We start from the raw sequence: 27,760 nt of genomic DNA, 5'->3' as shown, positions 1-27,760 counted from the left end.
ACAAGTAAATCTATTAGTACATTGGTCTATAAAAATGTTTTTGATGTCCATTGTTTAAGAATTTAGTGTTTTCTTATTCATTCTGACATCTGTGTCCCTGGATCTGAACAAGAAATTGTGAGGACGTTATGCTTATCAGTTTACCTTTCAAATGATTTTTCAACAGAATGTTATCTATATAAAATTTTAAACTTTTTGTTTTTCGATGCGAAAATAAAATGGCCCTAAAGCTAAATGTCATCGTCAGATGTATAATGGAAGGTGATAAACACTTTAGAATGTACACCATCTGCTGGTTCTTTTTACCTGGACACAGATCTTATTACGTAATAAGTACGAATGTAAAATTATCGATTTGGTATATTCAGTCGAATATACACGGTATCTCTGAACTGGGGTTTTTAAGATATTTTGATCTGACAATGTATGCAAATGTATTTGTGCTTTATGTAAAAAAAAATGCATTTAACCACTTTATTTTGAAAACATCTTTAAAATGTGTTGACTTTGAGCATATATATATTTTCAAACCGGAGACAAATCACTGATTTCCAATTATAGACCAATCTCATTATTATCAGCAGTGGGAAAAGTATATGAAAAAATTGTATTTAAAAATGTATTTAATCATTTAATTAGTTATATTTCAAATATACAAGAAAGCGTTTTTGTTTCAAGTTTATATTCGCCTTTTCATAATACAAATGCAGGACTTCCACAAGTCTCTGTATTAGGTTCCCTACTATTCCTTATTTATGTAAATGACATAGGTGATTATTTGATAAGTCAAACTCGATTGTGTGTTGATGAAACATCACTTTCTAATTTAAGTATTATAGTCCTTACACAATAGAGGATGTCTTTAATAGCGATTTAGAACAAATTTCAGCATGGTCTAAAGATTGGCTTATTGATTTTAATCCTAACATGACAATTACTATGCTATTCTCATATAATTCTTCCCCAGATGATATTAAAATAGAACTTCAAAATCAAGTAGTAGAATTGTCTCCTGTCATAAGCACTTAGGGATTACTTTTGATTCCAATTGTAAATTCTATACACATATAGAACACGTTTTAGATTGTGCAAGCACAATATTAAATTTCTAAAAAGAATTGAAATATGTATTGACTAGAAATTATCAATTATGGACAATCTAGAACATGACGTTTAGTTGAAAGCAGGAAGATTAGTAACTGGGTTGCCCGGCCCCGTGTTTGCTAGTCCGGAAGTTATATATTTTCAGTGGTACAGGCCGACATTTGCTAGTGGACAGAAGAAAATGCAGAAAGCTAGAAATTGAAATCAAACACAACGTTTTATACAAATTCGTCTTCAGATCTATACGTAAATAATATAGGTTATTAGCTGACCTGGATTGTGATAGAAAATATCCAATGAAATGCATAAAATATCTAATGCCATGGTTCACGAGTGGACTGTCTTACTTATAGGGATGCCCATATGTCACATCAAAGATGAGATTGATTTACCCATTGTACTTTAGAATTGTAACAAATCTTAAATACACTTGAATAAACTGACCTGTTATCTTGTCGACTTTAAAGCCAACATACAGATAGATGGCCGTTATATCCTGAGAAAAGACCTCGATGAATGATTTGAAAGTTAAACAAATCTTAGTTTTCACAGGAACGAATATTTTTGTAAAACTGTTGTAGTGATCAGATCATCAATGACACGTAATAGGATGAAAAATGTTGTCCTGCATGTTTCTTTAAATGTAAACTCAATGTAAATGTAGTCCTGCTTTTTTATTTTACACTCTATTCGTTCTATTCTTTCCTGCCTTTCTTAATTAATAATTTATCCTCACTTGTTTTACATAAGTCATCATGCCTTTTTTTTCTTTTTGGCAAGATGTCCATCCTGCCTTTTTTCTCTCTAAACTCCCGTCATGCCTTTTTTTCAAATTTCAAACTTCTTCGTGCATGTGACTACATATTCGATTAATTAATTTCAAAAGAGATAAGAAATATCTGAATTGATAAGTTCTACATTGCATGTAAAAAAAATCCATTGAAAGAATATTGTATAATTAGAAATCATTGTCCGCTGTTGGAAGTTCTGTTTCGCCAATGTTCGTGATTGTCATGAGACGATAATTCAGGGGTTTCGATTGTTAAACTCATTAAATCAAATAACGAACATATTCCATCCCAACATGAGAAAGAGTGGCTCATTTGCCTCTATCAATGTTTATCATTTATAAGATGTTGTACTTTCAATGCTATTTAAAAACGCAGAGTAATATTTCAAAATATTTGATATACAAATTTTAGATTGTTCATCTTAAAATATATTCAGAAGATAATGTGAAATATTAAAGAATCATGATATGAATTTAAAAAAAGAAGAAAACATATATTTTGTCAAATTTGAAAATCCAACTGATTAAAACTCGTATTGACCTCTAAAATTCTATACACAGAACACAAGTACTTATAGTATCTCAAAATTTCCAAATAGAGCCCGTTTTATAAACGCGCACTGGCCATAATTGTTTTATTTCAAGCGTTTCTGAACTATTTTTGAAGATTACGAATCCGTGGCTTCATTGCACATTACGCAAAATACATTTTGTTTTTTTTATTAAGAAAATAAAATACACAGTTTCTTGTGTGTAAAATTATTTCAATGGAAGCTTTCTGAAGGTATTTGATAGGACATACGCCAATTCATGAAGGCGTGACAAATTGTCACGAATGTCCAATCAGGTTTTTCTGTTGTTCAAAATTTGACGTGCGGTGATGTTTGAACAGTGTTGAGTTTATTCTAAATTTGTCATTTCGGAGCCTTTAATATCTTAGTATGCTGTATGGATTTTGCTCATTGTTGAAGGCCGTACAGTGACCTTTAATTTGTAATTTCTACGTTATTCAGTCTCTGGTTAAATTATCTCATTAGACATTATCCCATCATAGATGATCAGGTGTGATATAAAAAAGAAAACCACATTATCGTATCTCGGATATATATCTATTAAATATAATACAGAAAACTTCAGTAAGATTGAGTACAACAAAAGCTTTGCCTTATTAAATCCTTGATGATGTCTCCTTCAGACTGTCAAACACCGTCACCCTAATTGTTAACATGGTATTAAATGTAATAAAATGCTGTAAACAATAGTAAACTGAGTATAATAATTTATTCACAGTACACACTCCTAATTTAGTTGTGGTGATAGAAATCTTAATATCATTGATACACAGTTGAGAATTATCGTGCAGTTCTTCAATAGCAGATTTAAACCTTATTAATATTAAACCGAATCCCCCATGCAGCTGTGGCCATCCTGTTGAGGATAGTATTCACTATTTTTTAAGTGCCCGTTTATCAACGAAGCAAGAGAAATATTGTTTTCAAAATTAGAAAGATCTACTATATCCATTTTGCTTCTATTGGCTGGTGACGGTGACCTTTCATTTCAGCAAAACAAAGAAATTTTTGAGTCTGTACAATCATATATCAGAAATACACACAGATTTAGAACATTCAATTAAAATTCGGAATTCCTACTTCCCAACTCTTCACTCTAGTCCAGTTTTATATATTACTCTATATTATATTATACTTTTTGTTTTTGAGACAAGGCCATATTTTGTCAAAAGAGAAGCACAATTACCCCAAAGCGAATTGCGAGAAGTGGTTTCGTATTTCGTTATAGAAAAAAAAATACTAGTAGTTTATGTAATGTCACGACTCTCGTACGGTGTCGCGTAAATTGGTGCAATTGGATGCAAAAAAATGATGACCATAAAATGTCAGGTTTGCGAGATCAGACAGTCCCCTAACAACTAAACAATTGAAAATCTATGGTTCAATATTTTACATTCGTCAGCAATGAGCAATTTTCATAAATAAAACATTTAGTCGAATACTTTGCGAGTAAAGAAAAAGAGACTACCATAGATTTGTTATTAACCCCAGATACTTGATGGGTACAATTAAGTATTCAGGAGTTACCCTTTTTGCATTAAACCACATTACAACAGAAATTGGAAAATATGGCCTGGAAGTATTTTTAAGACATTGTTGTTTTCCTGTTCTATGTAGCTTTCTTACTGGCAAACATGGTGATAGATTTTATAGATGCTGTCAGGCACCGACCATTGAAAACAATCGATCTATTTAAAATAAGAAATGAAAATAACTGTTTGGTGGTTTTTTTTGGCAAATAAGAAAAATGACTGTTTGATTGTTTAAAATTATTTTGAAATAGATTTATGAAAATAATTTATTTACATGTGAACATGCTATACTTTGTGGCGTAGGGATGTGATTGGGTGGTTTTGTTTACATTTTTCCCCCATTATTTCGGCAGTGAAAATCTGCAATAATTATTGTTTTATCATGTTGTTTGATTTACACATTATAACAAAACTGAGAATATGATAGATGAATTTATAGTTATCTGTTTAATGTCCAGTGGCAACTATTAGATGTATTATAAGAAGGACATTTAAAATGTTATAAATATGAACAGGGACATTCTTTGTTATGCAAACATGTGTATCACGGCACAAGCGATGACCTATAGACCGTGTGTATCATATGTTTATTTAGGGTGGGGTTGCTCCGAATAAAGGAGGTATAAGAGATGCAGGAAAATAAAGAAAAAAAATATAAAATTAGAGTATAACGGGAAAAATAAAGAAGAGAGGAAAATAGTTGAGAAAATTAAAGAATAGAGGGTTTAGTTTTTTTGCCGGACAATTGTTGATGATTGTTTAAAGTCAAGTGCATTTATAGTTAAAATAATACACAATCGTATGTACATTGGTAGGGATTTTTTGTTTAGGGTTGATGAGGCACATAACGACTATTGTTCTTATTTGAAATTTCTCGAATACTTGTTTTTTTTCGACTGATTTGATAAATGAATAAAAAAAAATCTATAATCTAATTTTTTTTTAATTACGATATATAGATAAAACTGCTATTCAGTCGATTTTAAAATACATAACAATATTTAACAAACCTTTTGGACAAAAGGTCAACACTTTAAGACCCCAATTATACTTTTGTAAGAACATTAGATTTATTCCAAATTCCATCTAAAATAAATTGTTCATTTAGGTAATAAAAAAAAAATGTTAATACCTTAAGCTTTTTTCAAAAAAGTGTGACTGAATACCCTGCAGATTGCAGTTTACTCGCACATTTTCTACGGCTAACAAAATTCATAATCGTATCTTTTAATTTATTTAAATTTAATTCAGTGTTTATTTTTCAAACTTTTTATGTAAATAGTTTTGGATTAACATCGAGTTATAATTTATTAAATTATTAATTAAAAACTGAAACATGCATCCAATCTAAATTTTACGCCTATTATCACCTATATAAAAATATTTAACAGAACGCCATTCATGTTTTATATTTAAAAAAAAAACAAACAAACATATTCGCTTAACGAAACTATGCACGCCAAGAAACGATGTACGCTATACGATACAATACGATACGATATACGCTTAACGAAACGATGTACGCTAAACGATACGGTATACGCTAAATGAAACGATGTACGCAAAAACATACGATGTACGATAAAAGGGCGCTTATTTTATCGTTTATGGTAAGGTTTATGGGACATGGTTTCGTTCGTACATCATTCGTTCAGCGTCCGTACAACGTTCGGTCAGCGTTTCGTTTGCATTCGTACACCGTTCGGGAAGCGTACGTACATCGTTCGGGCATCGTCCGTACATGATTCGGGCATCGTTCGTATTGTTAACTTTTACGTTACACGGACTGTACTTCAATCTTAACATAATTGTTGTTTTAAGAAATGATTTGCTCGTAGGTTGATGATTAGAGAAGTCTCATTATTTTACCAAAACAAGAACGCTTACTAAAAACATGTGCAAATACTTGTCAAAGAAGTTGGCGCTCGTTTCATCCGATATGATTCTATATTCATTGCAACTCTTTTTCTGATAGAAGGCCACTGTGTAGGCGTAATATGTATAGCTGTTTCAATAATTGGCATTGAAATCTTTCATACATATGTTATTTTTTGTTATTTTATTCCGAAAAGAAGCGTTGTGTATGGTCAATTCAATAATTGATGATACGAAATTAAGATAAGATTTTGAAGACAACTCTCCATCAATTATATGTCACAGTACAACATTTGAGAGCAACTCTTATGACCTTAACACTGAGCATTCTAACCTGACACAGACAGATGGAAAATATAATTAATAATCTCTTAATTATTGTAGGCTGAACAAAATATAAGAATTGCAATTGTCTGGGTGATGGGTGAAGGAAAAATTAGTGTCTTCAATATGCTTAAATTTTTTTTTAATTGTATGCCCCAATATAATGATGGAAGAAACTGATTCTTAAAAATAATGATAAAATTCTGTCTACAGCTTTCAGAAGTAAATGTGGTTTATTTTTTTCCGGGACAAAGTACTACAAGCCAGAGAATTATTCACTAGAAACCCTGGAAATGGTTTCAGAGACAGAGTGGCAGCAAACCTCACTGATATGACCCTTAAAGTGAGAAGAGAATGTTTGAATACTATTTTTAGCAGATGAGGATCCAGTATGTTAAAACAACTTGTCAGATAAAGATGTTATAACCTATACAATAATCATAAATTTAGCTCCATAAGGTGTAATACCACCATTGTTTTTCCTCGATCATAGTCTGGGTTAAAATTGCACTACAAACAAAATTGTGCAGAATTTTTTTTATGTTTCAAATAAAGAAATACCTTGTATCCAGTACTATGAACAAAATTTCAGATAACATTTTGCATATAAGAAAATAACTATCACTGGAAGTCCAACCAATCAAGTTTTCACCTCTTTTTTTCACGGTCAAGCCCCAGCTTAAGGTGTTACCTAACAGTACAGGGAGATAACTAAAAAATTAAATCACTTTGTAATGTTAAGGAAATATAAAGCTTCTCAATGATCATTAATAAGTGTTTGTCAAACTGCTATATATCCAATGACATGTTTCCAAGAAAAGTGTGTGGTTCACGTTTTTATGTGTAATCATGTAATATAATCAATAAAACTTTCTTTTATAATATCTTCATCCACTGTGCAGCTGTTTTTGTTTTATGGTCAGAATTATTTTTGAGGTTTATAAAAGCAAATCGTGGAGTTTGCATCATAAATAAAGGGCAAAGGTATACATTTTAAAGCTTTATATCCGGTACTTCTACGTAAATTCATTATTATGTGTTTAGACTGTTAGCATAACATCTCTGCAACCAATTTGTCGAAGTTAAGACATGATTATTTAACTTTTATAGTAACTTGTTTCATTTTCTCTTGCATCATGAATATAAACAGGAACTGTAATAAATCACTTTTTTTTCTTATAAAGAGTACTTTATATTATAGGATGTCAGTGCAGACAGCATAACAACAGTTACATCTGTTGCTAGTTATGAAGAGTCAACATTTGAGGAGGTGAAAAAGATGTTTACAGGATATGAGGCTAAGCATGGTCCTACAAAGAGCTTCCCTAAAAAAGTAAGTTAAAAAATTAAATGCTAATGAATTGATAGATATACATCTGATGTAAATACTACAGAACTTGAACAGGATCAAAATCAAGTGTGTTTTGCAGTAAATTATATATATTTAAGTGGTGTTAGAATTTATATAGAATAAAACAATAGATTATTTCCTCTACCAACACCAAATTGGAAACACAAAACTCGCAGTAAATGATTAATTTTAAAAAATATTAAAAAAAACCTGTTAGTTTTTGTCTGAATAGAACTTATCACCCAGTTTGTAAAATTGTATAAGATACCATTGAAAAAAATCTCACAAGTGTTATTTGTGGTATGTCTAATAAATTACGAGTCTCTTTTTTTAAATACAAATTTTCCCATTACGCCAATGTCATTCAGACTCTCTCTGGACTTTACGTATAAAATGAAATAAGATCAGATAACTCCGAGAAACATTAAGACCTCCCCATAAAATATGGAAACTGAGATATATAAAGAGAGTGGGAAGATACCTTTTACTGCGAGACGTATGTTTCCAATTTGGCGTCGGCAGACGAAATAATTACAATTGACATACTTGGGTAGGATTGCTAAGGATGATTCCGACAACAAAAGTAGGCGTGTTATCCACCATTGTGTAGAAACATCAATTAAGATTTACGACATAACAAGTTTAAGTGGAGTTGACAACCGAGAAATCGGCATATAATGGAATTTCGCGACCAGCTGACATTTTTCAATATGTTATATTAAGGTATATAGGAAAAAAAATTTCTGAGACAAGTGCCTGTGTGCAGTACATAACCTGAGGATGTGCATGAAGAAAATAAATCCTGTCTGAAATGTGTCAAGGGAGATCGTTTAATTTACTTAGTTTCATATTGCAACATGTGGCAACAAGTCTTGTCAGCACCACCTCTCTCTAATTGCTAATTAATATTGATAAAAAAAATTGTAGTTGCAGTAAATTGGGCTAAAAGATCTACATGAAGAGTAATTATCAGGGTCCTAAATATTTGAAAGGGAGATAATTAAATTTACTTAAAAGTTTGATATTGCAATATGTGGCAAAAGGTCTCCTAAGCACAACTTCTCCTTAACAGCTTAATCCATTATGTTGAAACTTTACACAGTTGTAGTACACAACCTACAAATGAGCATGAAGGAAAAAAATCAAGGTCAATAATATAATGAGGGAGATAAATGAATATAATTAAGTTTAATTATGCAATATGCAGCAACAGGTTAAGTGTAACTCCTCCTTAATGACTTGATTTTTAATTTTTGAAACTATTCATTGTTGCAGTTCACAAACTGTTGATATGCGTGAAGTAAACTAAAGCTGGTTGAAAATATTCCAAGGAGGAGATAATTGAATTCACTAAGTTTGATATTGCAATATGTGCCTAAGGTCTGAAGTAAGCACAACTTCTCCTTAACAGCTTAATCCATTTTGAATTTGTTGAAACTTTACACAGTTATGGTACACAATATTGGAATGAGCATGAAGGAAAACAGTACTGGTCCAAAATATTTCAAGGGAGATAATTGAATATAGCTAGTTTAATGTTGCAATTTGTGTCAGCAGGTCTTGTAAGCACCACTCCTCCTTAATTGCTTAATTAATATTAATAAAAAAAATTGTAAATGCAGTACTCAGCTTAAGGATCTGAATGAAGATTAATTAACCTGGTATGAAATGTTAAAAGGGAGATAATTATAGATTATTTATGATTTTTTAAAGAGATACATTTTCTCATTCTCATCTCGACTTGTGGTTTAAAAAATATAAAAATAATCTATATCGTTATTATATGTATGTGTATTTATTTTTAATATCATTTAATACAAATTACAGCAACAAAAAAAAAAAACTAATACGATAAGAATACATTTTCCCTTTGTTGGTACAATACTATTTTTTTTCGCATAGGCTTATTTGATATATGTTTAGTCATAATTTAAAATGACTTTCATTCATTTGAAAAATGGTATTTGAACTGATCAGCCAGCGTATTCAAAGATTGCTTACACCATTTTTACTATCTTTGAAATCTCTATTTTGTAGGTTGGTCATCTAAATTGGATTTTTGATTTTTATTTTGATTGTTGTGTACTTGTTTCTTTCTTTCATTAGATTATTTTTCTAATGTCCAGTCATTTATATTGGGAACTTCAAGTAAAAATATGCCAAATTGTTGTTGTGTACAAAAATTTTCTATTTCTTGAAGCATTCTATATCAAAATTAGAGTCCTACAATTCTGATGTGTCCTTGACTAAACATTTGGGGGGATGAAATATACACGCAGGACGAAGAAATATGTACAATACATGCAGACAAACAGACACACAATCATTTAATTGTAGCAGATTTATGTAAAAAAGACATTTTTTTTCATTTGTAAGAAACATAATTTAACTGCTTTATATTAAAGTATAAATTTACAGTAAACTAAAAATATTTTTTAAATGACATTTAAGCACAGTCATCCAGTATGTTTGTTATAGTTCCCGCTAAACTTTTCTGATTTGTCGACACTAGCTGTGGATATGGATAAATATGCTGTTGCTATTAAGGACCTTAGAAACTAGCGATAGTTTTCATTATCAAGAGAGTCAAATGAGAATGTCAATGAAAGTTATCACATACAAAGATCAATGGAAAAATACACATAATAGCGCTAATTGAATTTAATTAGTTTAATATTGCAATATGTAGGAAAAGGTCTCCTAAGCACATTAACTTCTCCTTAACAGCTTAATCCATTATGTTGAAACTTTACACAGTTGTAGTAAACAACCTAAATATAACCATGAAGGAAAATAATCCTGGTCCATAATATTACAAGGGAGATAATTGAAGATACTTATGTTTAATTTAGTAATATGTGGCAACAGGTTAAATGCAACTGCTCCTTAATGACTTTATTTTTATTATTGAAACTATTCACAGTTGCACTTCACAAACTAAGAATATGCATGAAGTATCTAAACCTGGTTGAAAATATTCCAAGGGGGAGATAATTGATTCACTTAGTTTGATATTGCAATATGTGCCTAAGGTATCCCATTCGTGCAACTTCTCCTTAAGGATTTACTCAGGTGAAATAAAAATACTTTGAAGTTGGAAGGGCATTTTCTTTGGAAACAGAATAAGCTAAACATTTTGATAGGTTATGGAGCTCCTTTTCGCAATATTTGAATTTTAAATAAAATGCTCCGCTGGGGCGCAGCTTGATTCGACCGCAGAGGTCGTACCCTGAACAGTTGTGGCAAGTATGGACACAACATTCAAGCTTGATACAGCTCTGAATTTGGATTGTGATTAAATATTTGACACAGCGCAGGGCTCACACTACTTCAGAATCATAGGGGGAAGTGACTTTTCTTTTTGAAACTGATAGGGAGAAGTGGTGAGATTTGAAAGAGAAGTGCTCCTTCGCACACTGCGCTACAATGTTTTGATTTTACTATAGTATAAAGGGTCATATGTAAATAATGTTCTTTTTATATGTTTTTATATTGTTCAATTCATATCTGAGTATACAATTAAATTAACAGTTCAAATTCAAAGTTGTTTAAGTTTAGGTTCTTGTGAAAAACTACCAACTCAATTTCTAGCACTAAAAAGAATTTTTTTTTATGTCAAAAAGGTAAAGAAATTATAATATATGAATTACAATTCAATTAAAAACTATCTTGTTTATCATGTTTATGAAATTCAGTGTTTCTCATCAAAAGATATACAAAGTTAAGCTGGGCCATACTATATTGATACTGAAACTACTATGTGTTATAGTTGTCTCAGATTGATATTTTATAGTAGTTAAGCAATTTTAATCAATATTTTGAAACAATCCATATAAATTATATGGAATTATATACATTAATCAATTAGATCTAATTAAAAGTCTGTTAATGCGTGTGGAATGCGTAATTTTTCGTTTTGGGGTCAATAATCTTCTGTCAGCTGTTCCATTCATGCGTCTGTAGTTATTATTGTAAAAATACAGATTTCGGATATAGCTGGTCCGGTTCCGATCCGTAGTTAGTTAACGGTTAATGGCGGACGAAGAAAATTTACAAAAATAAACGATGTTTGACAAGCTATTTGGAAAGGAATGTGACGTTTTTAAAACAATAAATGGATTAAACATTTACTGGAGGCAACTTTTATAACTTTCAAATGAAGTAACAAACTTATTTTGCCGCTGAAAGTTAGATTGATGTACGCTCTCTGAGTAACAAGTACCGGAAGTGCATGCAGTAATAAAAAGTTGTCTTTTTATTAAATAACCTTCTACACACTGTAAAGTCAACGCTCAAACCTCTTTTCTTAAGAAAATGAATCGTTTATGTCTTAATTTCTTTAATTATCAATAAAAAATTGATGTTTTATCAACTTGGTAAAAATTGAAAATGTCCGATGACGAAAGCGACTGAAAGCGAGTATCGTAAACAACAGGGCGACTTGTTTTCGCTTTTGAGGGTCGGGCAAAGTGAAGTGACGGACGGGAAAGCAACTTCTTTGCCCTAGTCGCCTGGTAGCGTGAGCCCTGCCTGAGCATAGGTTTCTGACACAGAATGAATGTGGTCTAAGAACTTAAAAATTTTAATTTACCTATTATGGTCCAATATCCAAAATCTAAATACATGGTTAGATTCAGCATATCAAATAATCCAAAGAATTCAATTTTTGATGATTTCTATATATAAATCAGAAATAACCAACTTAAAATGGAACTTTTTAAAGAAAAAAAAAGGAAAAAAGGGAAGAAAAAAATATCCCCCTCCAAATTTTTTGAACTTCCTTATGATTCATCACCCCCAAACTCAATCCCAGCCTTCCCTTTGTGGTATGGTACCTTGCAGTACAATTTCTGAGAGATCCATACACTTGAACACAAGTTATTGTCTGGAAACCAGAAAAATGCTTGTTTTTTGGCCCCTTTTTGGCCCAAAATTGAAATTCCTAAAGTTTAGGGCAATTACCCCCAAACTCAAACCCAGCTTTCCCTTTGTGATATGGAAACTTTAGAACAATTTCATAAAGATCCATACACTTACACACAAGTTATTGTCCTGAAACTAGAAAAATGCTTGTTGTTTGCCCCTTTTTTGCCCCTAATTCCTACAATTTTTAGGCAATTACCCCCAAAATCAATCCAAGCCTTCCCTTTGTGGTATGGTGCCTTGCGGTACAATTTCAGAGAGATCCATACACCTGAACACAAGTTATTGTCTGGAAACTAAAAAATGCTTATTTTTGGCCCCTTATTCCTAAACGTTTTGGGCAATTACCCCCAAACTCAATTCCAGCTTTTCCTTTGTGATATGGAACCTTGTAGTACAATTTCAGAAAGATCCATACACTTACACACAAGTTATTGTCATGAAACTAGAAAAATGCTTGTTGTTTTGCCCCTTTTTTGGCCCCTAATTCCTAAAATTTTGAGGCAAATACCCCAAAAATCAATCACAACCTTTCTTTTGTGATATTGAACCTTATGGTAAAATTTCATAGAGATCCATTTACTTAAACTAAGGTTATTGTGCGAAAACCAATGTGTCTTTGGACGACGACACCAACGTCATACCAATATACGACCGCAAAATTTTTTTGCGGTCGTATAAAAATGGCGGGAAAAGGCTAACTAGGAAGTTAACCTTATATTTGCATTGGTATTATTTGTGTCTCAAAGAAAGAATATCTAGAATCGGCTGAAATTTTGGTAAATAATCTTTTATGAGTTATTGAAGTCTTATATGAACAGAAAAATGGGTGTTATGGGGAAAAATATTTTACCCTATGAAGAAGGAAAAAAAACCAAGGAGTCTGAACATCTGACACACATTCTTAAACCTCACCAAAGAACATCCTTAACAGCTTAATCCGTATTGATTTTTTTGAAACTTTACACAGTTATGATACACAATATTAGAATGAGCATGAATGAAAACAATACTGGTCCAAAATATTTCAAGGGAGATAATTGCATATAGTTTATTATCAGTATTGCAATATGTAGCAACAGGTCTAGTAAGTGCAACCCCTCCTTAATGGCTTTATGTTTTCCTGCAAACTTGTTTGGGGGGGGGGGGGGGGGGGGGGCATAGAAATATAGTCTTTCACGACATGTTAGCATTCTCACATGTACAGTTCTTGCCCAATTTTTATGAAAATGATACATATTTTTATTTCAGCAATGTCTTGAATGAACGGCAAATTTAGAGCTGATCAGTTATGCCCCTTAGAAACATTAATAATACTGAATATTGCATTGTTATTGCTCCATTGTGTACAATTCTTGCCAGCTTTTTTTGAAATTTATATCATAAGTTTATGTTAGCAATGTCTTGGACATGTTAAAAAACACAGTGCTGATCAATTATTCTTAAAAGAGTTATGTCCTTTAGAAACGTTATTTACATGGAAAATTGCATCATTTAAGTGTTCTTATGTGTAGAATTCTTAACATATTTTTATGAAACTTATATCATAGGTTTATATTCCCAATGTCTTGGACAAGCTAAAAAATCAGTGACAATCAATTTTTTTTGAAAGAGTTATGCCTTTGGAATTATTTATTATATGGAAAATGAATATTAGCACTCTAATGTGTACAATTCCCACCAGAATTTCATGAAACTAATGTCATAGGTTTATATCAGCAATGTCTTTGACCAGTTTGAAAATCAGTACAGAGTTATACACCTTGGACATTGATTATATGAAAAATTGCATTATTAGTGCATTTATTATAATGGAAATCTCATTGCATTTGCTCTGAAGCCTTCATTCCTTTAAGATATTTATAAATAGTTTCAAAGAACAACAAAAAAGGTCTTTTATTTAGTATATAATACCTAAAGCCTTGTACCTTGGATAGATAAATCATGAGCAACGTGGGGGACGTTATTGCATATTGATGACACTTTTCACATTTGCAGTTCACAAACTGATAATATGCATGAACATCATTTGTGTCATTTTAGGACGTTGGCTACACTGTTTCAAAATAACAAGCTTTTTAAAAGGCTGTTATAAATTGATAGTATATAAATAAAGAAACTAAAGTATCAGAAAAAAACAAGGGGATATGTGCTTGTTTTTGAGGTATAGGCCAATGAAAATTTGGCGGGAAATAATTCTCTCTAGATTTTTCATACACTTAATTACCATTGACTCCTTTTTTTTCAAAAACGATGAAAAATGAACAAGGATTTCATAAGATTTTCAAAGGTGACATTTCAAACTATATGTAATCAAATTATTGATAGAAAAGTAGGGGTTGTTTTAATGGTACTATATGAATTAAACCAGAGGAATCAGAATATCTGGCAAAAATTCAGAAAGAAGAGGAGCGAACATCCTTAAAGATTTTTGTTCATTTTTTTTTACTGTCGTACTTAGTCATATTTCAGCAAAACCATAAGAATTAAGGAGGTATACATTTTGTGTTATAAACACATCCTTGAGTTTTCATCCTAGCCCCAGAAACTTTACAACTTTACAGGAAACCTGCACACATGTCAAAGTTGTGCACATGCCATTATGGAATTGTTGGAAGAATTTATTTCTGGTTATCCAAAATCAGAAACTTCGTTATTTTCCAGCAAAACACGAGGTAATTTTTATGAATATCTATTCATAGTGTTTAATTAAGATCCTAATTCAAACATCCCTAAAACAACCTACCCATTTGAAACTTTGACCCTTTTTATATAGCATATATGAATTTCTTGTTTTTCAGATATTTAGAGCATTGCAGGGCACTACTGAAGGGTGTAAATTATCGACTCTTAAAACCATTAACCAAGGCATCCACACCATTGCCAAAGCAATATAAGACAGAAAGGAAAAAGAAAATTAGGCTATTGAAAGACATTTTTTCTAAAGTTACTAACAGCTGTAAAGAAAATGCCAGGGTTTTATATCCTATCCATTTTGAAAGAATAGAGGAATTTTGCAGTAAGTAATTTTAAAACTATTATTATAAAAACAAGTTTATTAATTTAGTATAATTGCCAATGAGTAACCTGTTCAGCAAAGACTTATTTTTTTTAAAATGCAGCAGATATTAGCAAGACACTTCTATATATATATATATATATATATATATATATATATATATATATAGCTATATGAATAAATATAAAGGAATTAAATAATTCCTCCAAAAACCTTAAATGTTGACAGGCATTTTCATATGAAAATAAAAAATAATTTCTTTTGAAACTCTTTCAATAGAATCTTGTAAATTTTGTTATTTTCTGTTCAGTAATTTTATTCCGTTATTATTTTCATCAGTACTTGTGAATTTCTTTTTAAACTCACTTTTTTCAAAATTTCTTTTTATCTTACCTTTCCTAAAAGGAGACGTGTGCTTTTATCATCTTTGTGAGGGCTGAATTATCCTTAAGTATCTAGTATAAATCAAGTTTGTGTTTTATTTTCTTGTGAGAAGAAAAAATGTTGTTTTTGGCTTGTACCTTGACAACTTAAGCATTGAGAGCAAACGTTTAAGAAGGCAAATGTGTTTATCAGGTAATTTTACCTATCACAAAACTTTCTGATGATTGGACAACTGGTTTTTGAGTTATTGTCCCTGAATTGTATATTTTAAGGAAATTTGTCAGTTGCATGTATTGGTAATTGTCTTATTAAAAGGAAAAAATGACCAGCAAATTAAGATCTGCATAAGAATAAGATAAGAATATGTCAACCTGACCTAATTGTCTCCTTAATGAGTTATTGCCCTTAAATTCCTTAGGGATGTTTTTTTTTAATTTGTTTAACTTTCAGATATCTTTTTCTTTGAAAAAACTACATCAATTTCAGCCAAACTTAGGCTGAATGATTTTTAAGGTATTAAATATAGTTTGAAGCTTGTTTTATTTTCATGTATGTCAGAAAAACATATCCACATTGATGGTTAAAATAAAATAATATTGTAAAGGTTCTGCAGAACCCAGTGTCTTCTCTACTTCCACTGTTGTCACATAAATTGCATATATTTCTGGTAATTTCAGCTTATTCACTGTATGCAAATTTTAACTTAAAAAAACTCAGAACTGTTATCATTTTCAAAATTTGTCTGTATATGTTTAATGGATAACAAAGATACTTCTGTTCAAGTATGGTAAAACCCAGGGTGGTTTAATAAACTAGTAACTGTGCCCAAACATAGAATCAAACTGCAAAAAAAAGATATTGTGAAAGGATCAAGCCCACTAAATAAGCAGTCATGTTTTAAAAACTAGCTGACATAAGTGTCATATAAGCTTTCTCATTACTCAGAGTCTAGAAACACCGTATCTTCTTTGTTGTCCCCTTGAATTAACCCTTCCAAAAATCTTCTCTTGTGAACTACTGGGCAAAGTTAAACCTAAGATGGCCTATATTATCCTGGGGGCATCTAGTTTTAAAAGATGTATCTGATGCCAGTCCACCAACCAAGATGACCAAAATTTCTTTATTTTTTTTTACTTGATTCATACAAGCCACTGTTGGGTTGCTGGCCCTGAATTCATAATTTAAGGAAATTTTATAGTTTTGGGTTATCATCTCGAACATTATTTTAGATTGAGATAAACAGTGAACAGCAAAATATGATCTACATACACCTCAACATGACAAAAACGATCAATTGATTCCATACAGAATTTTTGCACTGTATTTGGACTTACAATTATTTTAAAAGCGAGCATCACTGATGAGTCTTGTATAGACGAAAAAGCGCATCTGGCGTAAAAAGAAATAATAAGCCTGGTATCTTTGTTAAGGCCAAAAACCTGTCTGTTTCCTGTTGCCAAGGCAAATAAATCCAGGTAGGAAGGTAGGGATATTTTTTTTTTTTTTTTGCACGTTTTTTTTTACATGCACTCCGTGTCAGATTTGCAGTCGGTTCAATGTCATGTTTGGTTGGGGTCCTGTACCCCAAAATGTGTTAATCTCAATATCTCTATGAATTTTCCTTTTCTGAGCAGCAATATTCTAGTATCACCTGCATATTGTTTAATACAAAGAAGATAACAGGACATGCCAACAATGACAGACCAAACAACAATAGGAAAAACAAACCACTATTCACAAATTGCACACAACATATAATATATACAGCTTTATAATTAAATAACACTTGTTTTAAAAGTTTCCAATGACCAAATTGGACTGTTTTTATTAATTTTAATTAATATTTACATCTTTCATATTAAAAATCAATATTTTATTTCATATCAAAGGATAAAATGGATTACCCTTTCTATAAGTGATTAAATGTTAATGCAGACATGTTTAAATAAAAAGGCTAACATACTGTGGGTTATTAATGAAAAATTTATATTTGCCAATTCAAAACTAAATACTAATTTTTTAGGTTGTGTTTGATAACTTTATAAATATTTGAATTATTGCCACCAGAAATATTTGACAATACAGGTTTTAGCACTTTCCCGCCTAAATTGTCTCCCTTCTAGCTACAACTTCCTGTTCCTATTTACACTTTGAAATGGATGTTTCTGTGTATCATGAAATGCTATTTCATATCCAAGCAATCCCCTGTTAATATCGATTTTAAAATAAAATTTAATCGACATTTATTGATAATTGGATGGCATAACACAATAATTTATATTTATTTACGCGATTTTTTCGTTTTATCTTCTATTTGATTGTGAAAAAAGGAAAACGGTTCAAGGAAAAGTAATTGTAAAATACGGGCTTGTAATGAATTCCTGGACAAAGGGAATACTTCCTTCATGCAATGAAGGTTCAACAGTTTAGTTGTGACCACTAAACAGTAATGAAATAATCATAAATGATTGAAAAAGTAGACAAGACCACATTGTCAGAGAACGGGTAAACTTTCCCTTAAATACTTTGAGAATGAATTATTGAGCACTATCCATCCATTTTATTAAGTTTCCGCACCTTTTAACTCTTTAAAATGACAAACTCGGGGAAATGAATAGGTCATTTTGATTTTGTTCCGGAAATTAAAGAAAAAATCCATGTCGGGGGTTTTGAGTCCAGGTCGGTCGGGCAACAGGAAACAGACATATATTTTTTTCAAGCAAATTTTTTTTAACAATTTTCATAGATACTTGTAAACTTTTGAAAAAAACTTCCTCTGAAACTACTTGGCAGTTAAACTTGGCCACAATGATCATTAGGGTATCTCAACCGAAATTTATGTCCAATATTCCCTGCCCACCAACTAAAATTGACTGCTCAGACTTAAAAATAGAACATATTAGGGTAGACTATGGTCACTGCTTAAAATTAGTGTAAATAATGAGAAGGGGTCTTATTTACTATTGTAGGCACCAATTTGATGATATGATTTTCATTCTGAGTGGGGAGTGCTTTTTTTTGGGGGGGGGGGGGGGGGGGTCAAGTAATTTCTTCATGATACACTCAATTTTAATATTATTCAGTGTTAATATTTCTTTTAATCTTATTATACTCTCTAAGTCTTTTAAAAAACTATATTCCGCAAATGCACAATGCTTATCTGTCTTAAAACCTACTTTTTGTAGAGGGTATTGATGTGTATAGGTCCTTAACTCACAAACTGTATAATAAGTTTGTGAGTTACTGACATGTTAATTTAAACATAAATTACATCTAAAAAAATGTTTTTATAACCCCATCACTAAATAGTCAGGGCCATATTAAGTTTTACCATTGTCTCAATCATTCCGCAACAAATCATTTATACAGGACTTATGTTTAATATTAAATACTATAACTCTGTTAAAGAATGTCCTGGCGGACATATTTTCAGAGGACTTTATGTCCCAAAGGACACTTTCTATTATGATTAAAGTATTAAATAATATACATTGCCATATAAAAAAGAAGATGTGGTATGATTGCCAATGAGACAACTCGCCACAAGAGACCAAATGACTAAAAAATTAACAACTATAGGTCACCGTACGGCCTTCAACAATGAGCAAAGCCCATACCCCTTGGTAAGCTATAAAAAGGACCCGAAATGACAAATGTAAAACAATTCAAATGAGAAAGCTAAAGGAGTTACCATTTGATTTTTATGGGTGGGCTAGGATGAACATTTTTGTCCCCCTTAAAAATCACACAAAGAACCCCTTAAGGAGCTACAATTTAATTTTGATGGGGCTTTGGTGAAATTTGATTAAAAGCATGACAAGAGTTTCGAGTAAAAGAAATGCAGAATGAGCAACCGGGAAAAAAATTTAGGATGAACTATATATATAAAAAAGTAAAGATAAACAAATAAAAAAAAATGCAGGACCGATTACAATAAAGAAAAAAGCAGGTCAAAGGTTTATCCACCTAAGAAAAAAAAGACAGGACAAAATATTTCATCCTAGCCTCTTATAAAATCAAATGATAGTTATCTTATTTGAAATTGAACAAAATATCAGACTGTAACTGCTGAGTAAATAAAGAAGACTTACGTGGGATAGAAATGAAGGGAGAAGGTTGAGTGCTCACAAAATATGTTTCATTGTTGTGTCTGTCCTAAGTTAGGAACATTTAGCCTTTGTTCGTCTTGTATGTTGTTTATTTTGTTTTGGTTCAAGTTTATTTTTTGGAGTGTAGAATAGCGTCCTTTTTCTTGATCTAGTGCACATTAATTAGTGTTTCGCTGCTACCTCTGGTGTGGGATTTTCCGTATTGAATACCTATTGGTAGCATTGGGTTGACTTGCATATTTTGGTCGAGTTGTTGTCTATGTCACATTTCCCGTTTCCATTCTTTTTTCTAGGATTTCATAAATGCATGGACTACGTTAATAAGTTGGGTTAGTTCATGTATGCATGGACTAATGCTGTTAAAGCAATGGAGTTTTATATATATTTAAATGAAAAAGTGGTGTTAGTCCATGCATGATTGTACTAATTTCGTTGGGTAAGTCCATGTATGCATGGTCTAACCAAACCATGCATACATTAATTGGGTTAGCCAATGTGTGCATGGACTAAGTCTGCTTGAAAAATAGAATAACTTCAAATGTCTATGTAAAGTTAGTTTCGCTGCATGCATGAACTAAGTTAACGTTAGTTGCCTTCGTCCATGCATGCATGGAATAAGCTTAGTTTTCAAGTTTTCATGTTAACATAATATGAAAAGATTCAGTCATACTATCATTTGTTTGTAGTTTATTGAATAATGTAAGTTATAATTCACAATATGCCTTTAAAGCATAAATGTAAGGTTGAATATGAAAAAATCAAGGCTAAGAAGAAAACAAAAATGATAGCATCATCAAATAAAAAAATAATCTAACTAACATCATGAAATATAGTGGGAAGGAGTAATGCAGGTTTTCTAAACTTGATGTTGATTTCCAGTTTTCTTTAGTACCTTGTTTAAAGTACTTCAATAAAAAAGTAGCCTCAATTTGCAAATATAACAACAAAATTTATTGATAATATACCATCATAAAATGATGTACTAACAAATTAATGAAAGAACACAGTTTATCTAAACCATACTCAATATCTATTTCAGGCAACTTTATATGTATTAATGATCAATATAAAATAAGAAGATGTGGTATAATAGCTAATCAGACAACACACCACGAGACACCAAATGACATTGAAGTTAAAAACTCTAGGTCACCGTACTGCCGTCAACGATAAGCAAATTCAATACCGCATATCCAGCTATAACAAGCTTCAAAATATATTGAAATAATGGTCACAATTTCTGTAAACCACATGCCATATGGCCCGAGAACACAGTTATTTCGGAGTGCATTTCTTTTAGACAATAAATTCATATTAAAAAAATCGCACCTGCTCTATCTCAAAAAGATTTTTACAGTGTAGTGTACTACTATTGATACAAATAATATCAAAATTATAGAAACTTCTACCAGCTCTAACTCAAAATATTGACAATTCTGTGTTAAGGGGGCTAAAATTCAGTTTGACAGCTTCAGACATTCTAATTTTTGATCTTTTTTAACCGGACCAAATCACTACTTAACATAAAGATTCAGCAACCAATTTTTTTAAACATGTAATTGCATTCCCTTACTTAATATTTCATTTGTAAAATATCAAAAAATAAATTGGGAAAGTGTATAAAAAAAAAATTGCAAGTTATACACTGTTCACACTAGGGACTATATTCGTAGACAACGAAAACCAAGGGACGATAATTGTGTCCTTGGACCATATCCGCAATGGCAGGACACCATAGTATATTAATGAATAAAGGAAAACCACAGTTTCTGTACACCACATGCATATCCGCAATGGCAGTACAAAATAGTATATTGACGAATAAAGGGAAAACCACAGTTTCTGTAAACTTTACTATGTATCTTTACAAGGCAACAAATGTATTATTTATTAAACATGTTATTATAACAGAATGATAACAACTACAGTAAACAAAATCTATATCTGCAAGGACACAATATTATATTAATGAACAAATAAAAGGTCGCACTTTCTATAAACCATACTCTATATCTATATCACGCAAATATATTTGTATTAAGGATTACAAATGAATGTTAAAGGAATGGTCACAGCTTTTGTTAACCACATCCCTATCCGTAATGTAAGGACAACATATTATATTAGTAAATAAAGGAAAGATGACATTCTGACACAAACAAGTACCAATGGGACGAATGAAAATATACCCGCTTATTCACACAACCCAAGGACGACAGTAACTGTGTCCATTCTCTGTAATGTGACGTGTAAGGAAATATCAGTTTATTACACACTTAAGATGTTCATATTTTACTCTAGACTACGCAGAAAAATATATCATTACACTTTTCATATATTCTTATTTTATGCGCACTTTAATTTAATTTTGATGTATCCGTTTTCTTTTTACTTTTAAACTTCAACTTGAAAGCCACTTTAAAGGATCAATATATTAATCTGTTATTATTCTCCATTGTTGAAGCATAAGACAAAAAGATCATTACATGTCATTATCCATATTAGATGTATTGTTAACCCTCTGCCAATGTCTGCCCTTGATCCTTCGGTATCTGTTATGAAAAATGCCATAATATAATCTGATTATCATGCTTTTCACAAATCTCTTGATCATACTCCCAAAAAACGTTGCATAGCAGGGATATGCCATTCAATCATATTTAACATAAACACAAACTATGTGCTTAGTATAAACACAAAAACGTGTTTATAGTTAATTATCCCTTGACCGTTACTACATCAGGTGACCAATAACTTTAATAAATATATAACCAATTGAACGAATTAAAAACTACTTTTTAACAAAGGATAATAACGACAGTAACTGTACATGTGTACACTCCCGGTATTGTAAAGTTTAATGAAATACCGGTTTATCATATACATAAGATTTTCATGTTTTCTCTACACTACACAGAAATATATAACATTGCACTATACAGCTATCAATAAACATATATATATGTATTTTATGTGCTCTTGTGTGTTTCTAAAAGAGACATGTAAAATTTTCCAGATAAAGTCATAATGATTATGTTGATCTAGAAGTAATTAAGGATAATGTACCCATTTGTTGTTTAAATGCTAAACATATGGAAAGTTTATAGAAAATCCGTATTTCACCCTATACCCTAATATTTGCCGATGCCATGCTTGATAGAATGTAACTAATTTTTTAGAACTATTTGTTAACAACAAACGTCAAGACACCATGGACAAACAAGTGGGTAATTTATGATTAAAATTTTTAAACGAAAATCTCTCTGTAACAGTCTGCAAAACTTTTCCCCAACATCCCCATTTTCTATTAACACAGATAGATACAATCAAACAATAAATAATATTACTTTGAACAAAGTTACCCTTTTGTATATGTACCAAATGACACAACACTATTATTCCTTATCGTATTTGTTCCAAAATTATTGCACTTTGAATATTTCGTACTATTACTAAATGGCTGACGAAGGGGATAACAACCTTAAGAAATTTTATAAGAAAGTTATATACCAGATGTTAAAAGTGCAACATCAAGAAGTACATAATTTGCATAATCGGTTAAATTAACGATGAAAAACAAAGAATGTTACAAATCAATGTTGCACATCTAGTCAGTATTATTGAGTACTTTAACTAACTTTTATTTGCAAATATAACAAAAAACTTTCTAAAGATATCATGACAAACTGATATATTAATGAAATAACAGAAAGATCATACATATTTATACCAGGCAAAGTTATACAATGAAATTAAGAATTGAAATGGGCATATGTCAAAGAGACAACAACTGACCAAAAAGCAGATAACAGCAGAAGGCCACAAATCGGTCTTTGTATTGGTGAATTAACATGAGAAAAGAATTATCACAACTTCTATAAAACATAACCACGAGTTTCAATGTCCAACGAATTACAAATGCTATATAGAAATGTATTACGCTTTTAAAATACATGCTATGTTATATAAAGACCATTGCCAATAAAACTCCACTCATTCAAATTACATCCAGACACAAAATAAATCTGTACCGATTGGACGAATTTAAACAACTGACTAACAAAGACAAAGAACGATAGTAACTTTGTCGATTCCCTATAATCATGATAATGTAAAGTTTTAAAAAATACATGTTTATCACACAATAAAGATTTCATAACGCATGACTACATATAAAGTATAATTTCATTGATATATGGGATATCATAAATACGGCTTTAAACTTGTCTTATTAAGTCCCCAAAACGAAGTTTGGGAAGACTTATTTGTTTTGCTCAGTTCTTATTATTATTATTGTTATTCATCCTCTTCCTCTTCCGTCTTGGCTGCCTTTAAATTTGAATTTGTCCGCACCCGTTCTCCAGAACCGCTTGTCAGATTAACTTAGGGTTTCACAACATGTTAGACTAACATGTCTAGTGGTGCAATCAGGGTTTTGTTTGTGCAATAGGGTTTATAAAGGGGTACTTTGAGGGGCAAAAAGAAAGGAGGGTTTTACTGTAACAGAACCCTATGGGATTTTATTTTTTTAAATTTTCAAATGATTATAAATTGAAAATCATTTGTGATAGACACAATCTTTTTAATTGAAAATGTTCAAAATGATTAAGCACATTAAATGAAATACAGGGTTAGTTCCCAGGGGTCACCACACCCCCTGCCTTTTTTAGAAAGTTCTAATACCTTGTAAATGGTCGAGATCACCACCCCTAAACCATATATATTCTGGTTTGTCATGATAAAGCACATCAAATGAAATACAGGGTTAGTCCCCAGGGGTCGCCCCTACCCCCTGGCATTAAAGAAAGTTCTAATATCTTGTAAGTGGTCAAGATCCCCACCCCTAAACCATATATATTCTGGTTTGTCATGCTAAGATGGTTTGAATGATATACAGGGTTAGGCCACAGGGGCCATTCTGACCCCCTGCTATTTGAGAAAGTTCTAACATCTTGTAAATGGTCGAGATCCCCACCCCTAAACCATATACATTCCTGTTCGTCATGTCTTGAACATTTGAATGACGAATAGGGTCAGTCCCCAGGGGTTCCCCCACCCCCTATGTTTTAATATCTTGTAAATGGTCAAGATCCCCACCCCTAAACCATATTTATTCTGGTTTTTTATGCGAAGATGGTTTGAATGATATACAGAGTTAGTCCCCAGGGGTCATCCCGACCCCCTGCCATTTGAGAAAGTTCTTATATCTTGTAAATGGTCGAGATCCCCACCCCAAAACCATATATATTCCTGTTCGTCATGTCTCAAACATTTGAATGACGTATAGGGTCAGTCTCCAGGCCCCCCCCCCCCCCCCCCCAACCCAATGTTCTAGTATCTTGTAAATGGTCGAGATCCCCACCCCTAAACCATATATGTTCTGGTTTGTCATGCGAAGATGGTTTGAATGATATTCAGGGTTAGTTCCAATGGGTCATCCCGACTCCCTGCCATTTGAGAAATTTCTTATATCTTGTAAATGGTCGAGATCCCCACCCCAAAATCATATATATTCCTGTTCGTCATGTCTCAAACATTTGAATGACGTATAGGGTCAGTCTCCAGGGGTTCCTCCCACCCCAATGTTCTAGTATCTTGTAAATGGTCAAGATCCCCACCCCTAAACCATATATATTCTGGTTTGTCATGCGAAGATGGTTTGAATGATATTCAGGGTTAGTCCCCAGGGGTCATCCTGACCCCCTGCCATTTGAGAAAGTTCTTATATCTTGTAAATGGTCGAGATCCCCACCCCTAAACCATATATATTCCTGTTCGTCATGTCTCGCACATTTGAATGACGTAAAGGGTCAGTCCCCAGGGGTTCCCCCACCCCCAATGTTCTAGTATCTTGTAAATGAGATCCCCCCCCCCCTTAAACCATATTTATTCAGGTTTGTCATGCCAAGATGATTTGAATGATATACAGGGTTAGTCCCCAGGCATCATTAATGCATTTAACTTTACTGGACCAAACCAATTTTCACTGGACTTTGCCCAATGTCAGGCGACCCTGGGAATTACGAATTATGGGAGCTTCGTTTGGGAGACCTCGTAACAGCATCCTGTTACAATCATTTATTGTCTTATTTAACAACGCAGGAGTCAGCGTTTGCCAAATGGTCTAGTTGGTCCAGCTACTGCATCACTAGTCTGTCAACACCGAAGATACAGTTGTGAGTTCAAATACCTCACGTTCTAGGTGCGCACGACTCAAATCTTTATTGACTAGGATTAAAGTCAGTTTCCCTACCGAATGTCAATGGTTGACAGCCACAAAAGAATAAAACAAAAATGGTTAAAGTGGCGTTAAATACCAACCAATCAATCAATCAACCAAATTATTATGAGTAATAGGATAACTATATTTGGTATGTTTGTACCTTGCAAGGTCCTCGTGTCTATCAAAATAAAGTACAAAGTTAAAGAACATGGATGACCTAAAATTCCTAAAGGTTGTGCCAAATAACCTGTTAGATTTGAATCAAGTCATTCTTGCATGAAACTTGATATGATTTTATCAGTAATTATTACTAACTCAATTAATACTTATTTATTAAATTTCCAGAAGTTAATATTCAGGACAGTACGCTGAATTTAAATCGCAAAAAATCAAGTTTCAGTGAAATAATGTATTCTGATAAATAAAACTTCATTTGTTAACGGTATTCTTTATTTAACACATTTTAAGTGTTGTTGTCATACAATTTTCCTTTTCTGATAGACGTCCTCGTCGGATTTTATTTATGAGCAATCAACGTAGAGACATGCGAGGTCAAGTTACCCTTATATAATTTCTCAATATATGATGTTATAAGAAAGGCAAGTGATCAATACAAGTTACAGATACACGGAATGTGTATAGTTCCTATAAACATTTGCCCCTTTTACGGTACCATTAATATACTATAGTGTTCAAAATTCTGGTTTGTACTTCTAAAACACTAATGAAAAAAGGCTTACGATGATGTAATCGCGCATACTATATACATAGCCAATAAATTACGCTTCAGGGCACCATTTATATATTTATAGCTGAAAAATGAATGTTTACACCAAATTGTAAAATATGTATCTAAACATTAATGGATACATATGGAATCTATTTTCACAAGATCCAGTGAATATATGAATAGTTTTTCAATATGAAGGAACAATTCTGCAATCTATCCATCCACTCATAGACAGTAGTAGTGGTTGGTCAGAATGAAATAAAACTGAATATATTTAAACATTTGTTTATTTAAAAAACATACAATAAGATATGTAAAAACTATGTATTTAGCGCTTTATTTTTTTATAAAACAGTAAAATCTTCAACAGCATTTCACACTTCAGGTTCATGTATATGTACGTTAAACGGAAGAAGATACTCCTAATATATTCAGGTACTGTATGACGTCGTGACAATTTATATAGTTATATATGTATTTATTTCATGTGTTCTTTCAAAGAAATATAAGAAATTTTGCTGATGAAACCATATAATGATCATGTCAATCAAAAAATAATTAAGAATATTGAATAATATATAACAGATGTAACCATTGCAACATCAAAAGGACATAATTTGCATAATCAATTTGACTCCAAAGACTGCTACAAATCATTGAAGCATAAACTGCCGTTATCATTGAAGTAATTTAATTTCATTTTACATGGGAGTATATAAAAAGATGTAATATTTATTCTTCCATAGGTGACTATTTTTACATTTTCTAAATGTACAATTTTTTATAATAACAACCTGGACAAAATACTTATGTGTTATACTAGC

General features: G+C 31.8%; 1 long non-coding RNA gene across 1 annotated transcript in view; it reads left to right on the top strand.

Annotated features, from left to right (window-relative positions):
* Positions 1–6,322: 6,322 nt before the first annotated feature.
* The window catches only part of LOC127705739 (uncharacterized), a 31,328-nt gene continuing 9,890 nt past the window's right edge, over positions 6,323–27,760 (top strand). Inside the window, exons 1-3 of the long non-coding RNA XR_007983971.1 lie at positions 6,323–6,586; positions 7,399–7,530; positions 15,273–15,490. This is a non-coding gene — a long non-coding RNA (uncharacterized LOC127705739). The remainder of the gene's footprint in view (positions 6,587–7,398; positions 7,531–15,272; positions 15,491–27,760) is intronic.

Source organism: Mytilus californianus, unplaced genomic scaffold (assembly GCF_021869535.1).
Source record: "Mytilus californianus isolate M0D057914Y unplaced genomic scaffold, xbMytCali1.0.p SCAF_6, whole genome shotgun sequence".
In the NCBI taxonomy this organism is placed as follows: Eukaryota; Metazoa; Mollusca; class Bivalvia; order Mytilida; family Mytilidae; genus Mytilus; species Mytilus californianus.
Note: the sequence above shows the minus strand (reverse complement) of the source record. Positions and strands in the feature narration are given on the sequence as shown.